The 9,402-nt window shown below is 34.9% G+C and overlaps 1 non-coding gene across 1 annotated transcript; it reads left to right on the plus strand.

Moving 5' to 3' along the window:
• Nucleotides 1-384: 384 nt before the first annotated feature.
• On the plus strand, nt 385-491 carry LOC121230041 (small nucleolar RNA R71). Its single transcript, XR_005927993.1, has one exon. It is a non-coding gene; the product is annotated as a small nucleolar RNA R71 (small nucleolar RNA).
• Nucleotides 492-9,402: the final 8,911 nt, after the last annotated feature.

A 9,402-nucleotide genomic window follows, 5' to 3' on the forward strand; every position in this document is an offset into this window, starting at 1 on the left:
TCTTCCACATCTCATGTTCATGTGATCTCTCCATCTGGGTTAGTATGTATTCAAACAATGGTTTCCTTGATGGGATTGTTAATATAATGGAAGAGTGGTTTGTCTCCTCCATATATGGATGGTGCACTATTTTCGGATTCTATACGATTGAGTCTGTCCACTAACTGTTGATATCTGTCATCCTCCTGGACAACCTTCACCGTAAATGGTCTCTAGCCAGATGTGTATCAGTCAGTTGGCCACTTGTAGGAATTCATTGCCATATTTTCTATTAATTTGTATGCATTCTCATACATTTAGTTCATTAATGCCCCTCCTGAAACACCATCAATCCTGACCTTGCGTGAACATCCAACCCATTATAGAATATTTGCAGCACTCGGGCATCCTTGATGTGGAAATTTCTGAATTAGTGTCTTAAAACACTTCCATGCTTCGTGAAAACTCTCTCACTCTAACTGTTTAAACATAGAAATCACCCTTCTTAGCTGGACCATCTAGCTAATGGGGAGCAACTTTTGTAGGAAATTTCCTGCATGTTCGTCCCATGTCGAGATAGACCCTGGTGCTTGCGAATTTATCCAAGAAAAGGTATTATCAATTAATGAGAAAAGGAACAACTGAAGATGAATAGCAGCATCGATGACCCTGTTACATTTGAAAGTGTCACAAAGCTAGAGGAGCCATTGTACATGCTAACTCGAATATTCTATCATCATTCCTCAAAATTGCAAATTATTTTGGACCATCTGGATCAGAGCTAGATTGATTTCAAAGTTATTAGCCATGATGGTTGGCCTTGTTATGCTCCCTTGAACCATATCCAGATTTGGTAGCGCATGTTTTCTAAGAGTTCTGTCGTTACGCTCCATATTTGTGGGTAGTTGTGGTGGAACTTCTATGTTAGTATTGCTGATTTCGACGAACAATGGATTTTCTCGTGGTGGTAAATTACCTGTAGCAAGTGGTTGGTTTTGCATTTTTTGTTGTTGCTATTGCTATATATGATTCCTACGTATTATTCTTGCTCTATAGGTGTTCCTCTACTATGAGTCATACACTAAACCCGAAGAGAAGAAATTAGTAAAAATAAGAAAATAAAATCGTAGCTATAATTTAAAACTTTCCTAATTATTCTATTAAGATGCAAATATTAAATTAAACTTAGTGGCGTTTCTTCCTCGGCAATGGCACCAACAACTTGACCACCTCTGGACATACCAACGTCCAGAATAGAAATCCTGCACAAAATATATTAAAAAGTGGTATTCGCAAGTATATAGGTTAGGTTGTAATATAGTTACAAAGGAGAAGATGAGTACTCCGAGGATCGTACCGAAAGGAGGCAAGCACTAAATTATTTCGAACCTAAGAATAAATATATCTAATTAGTACGTTAGATGAATTATATTACGATCAAACATAAAGAAAGTTTTACGGGATTCTTAATAATAATAAATAAATAAGGAGAAATCAAATAGTAAAATTTACCACATCTGAGCATGGGTGATTAGCTTCCTTCGGTAATCATAATGAACTATCTCTTCAAGTTTTCTAGTTTAATCAACAAGTCAATACCCTAGCAAGATCTTCCAATCTCACAGTCTAGACTGGTTCAAGGTTAAGGTGTTCACGGATAGGCCATAATAGTTTGTGGTTAATTCCCACCTTCCTAACTTCCTATGGTTTTTAGGCTTAGGGTTTAAGGTTTTTTTTCCTGATCTAAGAGAACCCTACAAAACAGTTAAGTAATCATACCTCCACTCGCTAATCCCCCATAGAAGGATTAGTCTCACATTGATCTCTTAAACAATATAGACTTGATATATAGAATAGACTTGAAAAAAAATTCAATAATATAAAGTTTAGAAGAAGCCTAATATATATTAAATAGAATGCGAAATCCTCATAGAGTTTGATCCTGCTCAAAAATCCGATTTCTTCTACAAAAGTAAAGAACAAAATTGAAATAAGCCTAATAAAATAGAAAGATTAAAGACTAAAACTAGGAAGAAAGTTATACAATATGAAAAGTTGTGCATAACATGTGTTAGATGAGCCTATTTATAGACTTTAGAATGGTTGTCGTCCTTAACCTTAGGTCAGCTACCGTCCTCGTGCTTCTTGATTGATTGTGTGGACCAAAATGCCCCTGACTTGTAACTATTTCCCATACAGAGACGATGTCGTGACACACCAGGTCTTGTGTCGTGACATCGAGGTCAGTATGCTTCATCTTCAGGGGTGGGTTGCGACATCCTCAAGCTGTTTCGTGACATCAAAGGCATTCTTGATATTCTTCTATTCTACTCCCTATGTTGTGACATTCAACTCTCTGTGTTGCAACACAACTACTAGTATTGAGTTAGCCTACCTTCTAATAGTCTCCTACACACTCATAGAGCATATTAGCTTGCCATTAGGCCTCATTTGACCCTTAAGGTCAATAAAAGACTCAAATTCACATTTTATTTAAAGTAAATAAAATTACAAAAACTTAACTAAAACTTATCCAAAGTTCTTGTATTCAAGCTCCTAAAGTGCGAAAACTAGTTTAATTTTTGTACAGCAAATTACTGCAGATCAGGGATGTGGCGAGTGGACTAGCCAAGCCAACTTCGAGGTGCCCCTAGAATTCAACACGACCATCATGTTTTCAATTGCCAAATGTGTATGGAATTCAATTGCACCCAGTTGGTTCCAACTCATAATACTTTTGACGTTACTGCCTATCAGGAGGTTATGCTTTTTTTTATATTGTAGAGAGAACATATTTTTGTTGACCATTGGATTTATGAGGAAATACTCAAGTACATACGGAGCCAAAAGCATAGTATGTACTTCACGTATTTAACTACTACCCTATGTTACTGAGCTGACATTCTCATGTCTCTGATTCAACCAATCATAATGTAACACCCCTCACCCGTATTCAACGCCAAAATAGGGTTACAGAGCATTACCAGACTTATAAAACATTTAAACATTCAATTCACATATAATTTTAGATTTCATGAAAACATTATTCAAACTCAAGAAAAATGTCCCTATAATGAGCCTATGAGGCCCTAAACATGTTGTAGGAGTGGTTTGGGACTAAACTGATAATTTAAGAAACTTTCACAAAACCTTGAAAATTTTTCTCAAAATAGGGAACACACGCCCGTGTGGCTTGACTGTGTCTCCACACGGCCATAGACACGCCCGTGTCATAGGCCATGTGGGCATTCAAAATAGGAGCACATGGATGTGTCCCAGTCTATGTCTGACCTCGTGTAACTCTCTAACTTGGGTCATATGGCCAACACACACACCCGTGTGCCCTAAAAAAGGCCACACATTCTAGTGTGCCAGGTCGTGCCAAACCTATAGGGTATACTGTTTTATGCCACCTGGCCAAGTCACACTCTCGTGTGTGATGCCGTGTGGAGCATACTGACTTGATTTTAATTTCAACACCAGAGGACACATGGTCGTGTAACATGTCTGTGTGTCACACGCGGCTGAGACACTCTCTCGTGTCTCTGCCCATGTGGACAAAAATAGGCTATTTACCAAGCCAATTTTCGACCTAAATTTGTGCACACCTACACCAAAACAATTGACAGCAAACATATCATATAAAAGGCATTCCAACATCCTTACTCAAGTATATTTCAATCCATTTCCAACACCAACCAATCCAAAACATAACTACAACAATATGGCATCCAAATTCATACCAAACTTTACTTACTTAAACATCAAAATGGCTAAATTCAAATATGCATTATTTAGCCTAATTTCACAAGCAAACCAATTCTCAATATCAACCATTTAGTATCTACCATATCTATATGCACAAGCTTCATAATATAAGCCATACACATGTCTATCATGAACTTACAATACAAACCATATATGCACATATATATACATACCAAAACAACCAAATTAAGCCAACTCTCATGGCTATATTTACAAACCAAAATATATACATTTACAAGTCATTTCAAATGACCAAAATCATTATCAACCCAGAATCAAATGACTCAAAATACCTATACATGCCATATACTTAAAACATAAACTCAAAAGTACCAAATTTATAGTTGGATAGTGTGATAGAGTCTTCAACGATCCCATAATCCGAGCTAGCTTTGTATTCACTATAAAATACAAAAACAAATAAACAATGTAAGCTTTATAGCTTAGTAAGCACGTATGAAAATTAGAAATACATATCATCATTCATTCACATTTCAAATGAATAACATATCATGCATTTAAAAATTAATCATCAAGTTAACATAGAACTTAGCTACATAAATGATCATATACTCTCAACCTCCTTTATCTCTTTATTCAAATAGTTTTTCATACATACCTGTACCGATACGTATCTATTTCTCATCAACTCAAATCTTCAATATACTTGTTGAACCATTTGGAATAGAAGTCGGATACTCAGTAGTCTCGCACACTAAGTGCTTATATCATGGCCTAAAGCTAACTCAATGTTTTCTGCACCCGAAGTGCTAATATCATGGCTCGAAGCCAAATTAATAAAGCTCGCACCCAAAGTGTTGACCAAATCAATAGAGCTCAAACCCGAAGTGCTAATATCATGGGCTGAAGCCAAATCAATAAATCTTGCACCCGAAGTGCTAATATCATGGCCTGAAGGCAAATCAATGAATTTCCTAATCTATTCCTATGGTTCAATCGGGATTTTCAATGCTGAATCTTTGTAGAACGTATCCGTAGAATCGAATTCACAATTCATACAATATCAAAACATTTAAAACATAACCATATCAGTGCTTATTATATATGAACTTACCTCAGATGTGAAAATGACGAAATAGGTCAATTACTCGATAACTTTCGTTCTCCTAGGATCTAGATTCGAATTTCACTTTTCTTGATCTAAATATACTCAAAATTAACTCATTTATTAATCTCACTATTCAATTTAATCCAAAACACACATTTAAGTAGTTTTACACTTTTACCCCTAGAAATTCAAAACTTTTACAATTTAGTCCCTGGGCTCGTAAAACAAAATTCATTAAATTTCATCACAACCCAAGCCTAGAAAAATTACTATTATAACCCTAGCAGCCCATATTTTTCATTTATTTCATATTTTAACGACTAAATTTCCACATTTCACAATTTAATCCTTAATTTTCATTTTCACAAAAAATCACTTAACAAAACTTGTATATCTATTAACAAGCATTCATAATCTATCAAGAAACTTCAAAAAAACATGTTATTTCATCAATGGAAACATCTAAAATCTTTAAAAATTTTGCAAATTAGTCCCTGGGCTAGCTAGAATAAGCTGCAACGATCTCAAAAGCGTAGAAATCATTAAACAGGACAAAACACATGCCTAATTGCTTGGATTAAACTTAGCCGAATAAAGAACCCTAGTGTCTTCTTTTTCTTCTTCAATTTTGGTTAGCAAAGATGATAATGGATGAAGTTTTTGTTTTATTTTACTTATTTTAACTTTAATTACTTAATACCAAAATTAACCTTTATAAAACTTATTAATTACACCAAATACCACACCACTATCATCCACTGCCTCATTAATGATCTAATTACTATTTAAGGACCTCTAATTTAGGATCCCATATGTAACGCCCCCATGCCCGAGACCGTCGCCGGAGTCGAGTATGAGGTGTTACTAAGCTTAATTTAACATTTTTAGAACTTTGGATTATTTGTTTCTACATTCACAGCTTTTAAGCTACTTACGTCACAGTCACAAGAAAAATCATATCTTGAGTTACGAAACTCGAAATCAAGATCCGTAAATTTTCCCTGAATCTAGACTCATATACCTATCTACTAATTTTTTTATAAAATTTTTGGTTGGGCCAATTAGTACAGTTTATTAGTTAAAGTTACCCCTGTTTCAGGACTTGACTGGTCTGACCCCTGTTTACTACGAACCACTTTTCTCTCTGAAACAAAATTCATATGACTATGAGGTTTGTTTCTCATAAAACTAGACTCAAGAAGGATTCTGAGGATATAAAATACACCACCTAACTATATCTTTACAATTTATGGTGAATTTCTAAAGTAGGAACAGGGGATTCAGAAACTGCTATGAACCTGTTTCACTAAAATTCAAATATATTCTAACATATAATTCCTTTAACTGTTTCATTTGTTTCATGTGAAACTAGACATAATAAGCTTCAATTTGATATGTAGTCCATCACCAAATTCAATTGCTATGAGTTTTAGTAAATTTTCAAACTCGCGTCAGTGTTGCTGCAGTATTCTGTTTATGGCAAATTTCATCCCTCTTATGAGTTTTTATGCACTAAGTATCTTAATAATTTTCCTTAACATCAAACATAATCTAAACTTACCATTTTCATAATTTATCATTATCAAATATTTTCTCAACCATTCTGTCACCATATCATAAAATCATTTACACAAAATAAGTATATTGCTATACATGCCATACTTAAATTTACAAGCCATTTACCAAAAATCTTCCGGATAGTGTGACTGAGCCTTCGACCTATCCCGACTCCTGAACTGGCTTGTCCAAAACTACAATGAGTAAGAAGGAGGGAGTAAGCATAAATGCTTAGTAAGTTCATATGTAAATAATAAATAACATAACTAACAATCAAACTAATCAACATTAGCATATATCATCAACACACTTATCACATTTTTTAATCATTTTTCATCATCTTATTACCTTATCGTGGTTGTAATCAACACTCAACCCGAGGGGTAAATACATACCTGTCCAAAATATCCATTTCTCATCACTTACCAATACGTCTCTTTTCATCTCGAGTATTCCTCCATTTGAGTAAAACTTTACCCGTTGAACACATCGGAATATAATTCGGATACATGGATAATTTGCATATAAGTGCCACATATTCAATCAAGCAATCATGTAACCCGCCCATAAGCGAACTCGGACTCAACTCAACGAGCTCGGGCATTCGCATCCATAAGTGAACTCGGACTCAACTCAACGAGTTCGGATGCCTAGTTACATCTCACGAACTCGGACTCAACTCAACGAGTTCAGACATTCGCATCCATAAGTGAACTCGGACTCAACTCAACGAGTTCGGATGCTCAACCATCCTAGTGACATGTCACTTGTATCCTAATCTATTCCTAAGGTTCAAACGGGATTTTTCTCGAACACTTATCCTTGCCGTCTTCCGTAGAATGCCGAAATCAATACTCGGTAACAATTATATTTAACAAGTAGCTCACATAATTTACATATTATTTGAAATTAACCACAAAGCATACATTTCATAATGAAATTCAGCATAACACATAATTAATATCAATAACTTAAAAATAACAATTATGCTACATTATTTACACATGAACTTACCTTGGTACCAAAATACAAAGATTTTGCAATTTAGTCCACAATCTTTTCTTTTCCTCGATTGAGGTCGATTCCACGTCTTTCTTGATCTAAAATAACACATTTAGCTCATTTAATACTCACATTATCAAATTAATCCTTAACTCAAATTTTGGCAAAATTACAATTTTGCCCCTAAACTTTTGCATATTTACATTTTTGCCCCTAGGCTCGGGATTAAACTTTATTCCTTATTCTTATGTTTTACAACATGCTGATCACTTTTCTCTTCTATGGCAACATCAAATTCTCACTCTAACATGTACTTGTGACTATTAGGTATTTTTACCGATTAAGCCATTTTACTCGTTTTTGCTTAAAATCGAGTAGTACAAGTTGTCTAAAATAATTTAAAACCCCATATTCTATCATAAAACATCAAAATACACAAATTTCACCTATGGGTATTTTTCCAAATATAAACCCTAGGTTGAATTATTGCTAACATAAGCTTAATCGAGCTACCGGGATTCCAAAAACGTAAAGAACATTAAAAACGGGGCTTGGAATCACTTACTATGGAGCTTGGAAGCTTGAAACAAACCCTAGCTATGGAGAACCCTTGAAATTTCGGCCTAATGAAGAAGATGGACAAAAATTGGCTTTTAATTTTGTTTTTAATTCATTTTAATAACTAAATGACCAAAATACCCTTACTACTAAACTTTCCAAAATTCCTTCCATGTCCTAATTTTGTCCATGAACTTAAAATTGGTCAAATTGCTATTTAAAACCTCATTAATATTCCAAAACAATTTCATACTAAAAATTCTAGAATGCAAGTTTTGCAACTTATTCGATTTAGTCCCTACTTTCAATTTAAGCACTTTAGGCATAGAATTTCATCACGAAATTTTCACACAATCATGCAATCATATCATAATCATCAAAATAATTATAAAATAATTATTTCTATCTCGGATTTGTGGTCACGAAACCACTATTCTGATTAGGCCCTAATTCGGGATATTACAACTCTCCCCCCTTTAAGGATTTTCGTCCTCGAAAATGTTACCTGTAACAGATGTGGGTATTGATTTCTCATAGTTTCTTTGGTTTCCCATGTAGCTTCTTCTACTGCATGCCTTTGCCACAACACCTTCACAAGTGCAACATTTTTATTCCTTAGTTGTTTGACCTCTCGAGCTAAAATCTTAATCGGTTCTTCTTCGTAGGTCATATCTGGTTGTAGTTCAATTTCTATCGGTGAAACTACATGTGAAGGATCCGAACGATACCGACGTAACATAGATACGTGGAACACATCATGAATCTTCTCTAATTTAGGTGGTAATGCTAGCCGATATGCTACCGATCCAACTTTTTCAATTACTTCATACGGCCCAATAAAACGCGGACTTAATTTGCCCTTCCGTCCAAATCTAAGGACTTTCTTCCATGGAGACACCATTAAAAATACTTTATCACCAACTTGAAATTCAATGTCCTTTCGTTTTGGATCTGCATAAGATTTTTGTCTATCTGAAACAGCTTTCAAACAATCTCGAATTACTTTCACTTTTTCTTCAGTTTCTTTTATTAGATCAACTCCATAAATGTGATTTTCCTTGAGTTCAGTCCAATACAATGGCGTTCGACACTTACGACCATATAATGCTTCATAAGGTGCCATTTTCAAGCTCGTCTGATAACTATTGTTGTAAGCAAATTCTACCAGCGGCAAATATCTTTCCCAACTTCCTTGAAATTCCAATACACAACATCTAAGCATATCTTCAAGAATCTGAATTACTCTCTGTGATTGTCCATCAGTTTGTGGATGAAAAGCAGTACTGAAATTTAACTTTGTACCTAACGCGTCTTGCAACTTTTGCCAAAACCGCGAGGTAAACCTTGGATCTCTATCTGAAATAATCGACGATGGTATTCCGTGTAATCTAACAATTTCTCTAATATACAGTTCATCCAACTTGTTAGGAGAATAATACGTACGTACCAGGATAAAATGAGCCGACTTA

This window comes from Gossypium hirsutum, chromosome A05, assembly GCF_007990345.1.
Source record: "Gossypium hirsutum isolate 1008001.06 chromosome A05, Gossypium_hirsutum_v2.1, whole genome shotgun sequence".
Lineage (NCBI taxonomy): Eukaryota > Viridiplantae > Streptophyta > Magnoliopsida > Malvales > Malvaceae > Gossypium > Gossypium hirsutum.